Below are 1,165 nucleotides of genomic sequence, written 5' to 3' on the forward strand. Positions count from 1 at the left end.
GGGAGGAGACAAGAGGATAAACACGTGGAGACATAGGAAGAGACAACAGGACAGGCAAGTAGAGACAAGGAAGGAGACAAGAGGAAAGACTAGTGAAGACATGGAAGGAGAGAAGAGGACAGGCATGTAGAGACAAGGAAGGAGACAAGAGGACAGACAGGTATGAGACCACGGAGGAGACAGGAGGAAAGACTAGTGAAGACATGGAAGGAGACAAGAGGACAGGCATGTAGAGACAATCGAGGAGACAAGAGGATAGACTAGTGGAGACAGGAGCAGAAACAGAAGAAGGCATGAGGACAGACAGATAAAGACAAGAGACATGAAGCAAGACAGGAAAAAGCAGGTGGACAGACAGGAGGAGACAGAGGTAGTGGGATAAATTAGGACAGAGACAAGAGAAGAGACAGGTAGAGCCATAGGAGGAAACGGGGACAGTGTAGTGGAGGCAGGAGCACAAACAGAAGAAGTCATGAGGACAGACAGGAGGAAACACAAGGAGAGACGGAAAGACAGATGAAAGGATGGAACAATAGCAGACAAGAGACTGAAGAACAGACAGAAAGAGACATGAGGAGGAGACATGAGAAGAGACATGAGGAGGCAAGAGGACATACAGGAGGGTGAACAACCAGAGGCGTCATGAGGGTTAGACAGAATGTAAGACATGTGGAGAGATAAAGACAGACAGGAGGAGACATGAGGGCACACGGGAGACACAGTGACTTCCTGTGGGGAACTTTCACAGTAAAAGCCTGATGGTGGTGATAGGATTACCTCTGTAGGGATTCTCTTTTCCACTCTGGAAATAATCACATTAAAACTGCTGCAGTCGGTCCTTGTTTTTACTCATGTCCTTCATGAAGCTTCAACCCACTCAGACAGGTGGGGACAGGTGACAGTTTGATTAGAGACAGGTGACAGTTTGATCAGAGACAGGTGTGGACAGGTGACAGTTTGATTAGAGACAGGTGGGAACAGGTGACAGTTTGATTAGAGACAGGTGGGGACAGGTGACAGTTTGATCAGAGACAGGTGGGGACAGGTGACAGTTTGATCAGAGACAGGTGACCGTTTGATTAGAGACAGGTGGGGACAGGTGACAGTTTGATCAGAGACAGGTGGGGACAGGTGAAAGTTTGATCAGAGACAGGTGGGGACAGGT

At 48.3% G+C, this 1,165-nt stretch overlaps 1 protein-coding gene across 1 annotated transcript in view; it reads left to right on the forward strand.

Moving 5' to 3' along the window:
* The window catches only part of grin3bb (glutamate receptor, ionotropic, N-methyl-D-aspartate 3Bb), a 28,645-nt gene that overhangs the window by 785 nt on the left and 26,695 nt on the right, over positions 1-1,165 (forward strand). The gene's annotated exons all lie outside the window — the stretch shown is intronic.

The sequence above is a fragment of the Kryptolebias marmoratus genome, linkage group LG1, assembly GCF_001649575.2.
Source record: "Kryptolebias marmoratus isolate JLee-2015 linkage group LG1, ASM164957v2, whole genome shotgun sequence".
In the NCBI taxonomy this organism is placed as follows: Eukaryota; Metazoa; Chordata; class Actinopteri; order Cyprinodontiformes; family Rivulidae; genus Kryptolebias; species Kryptolebias marmoratus.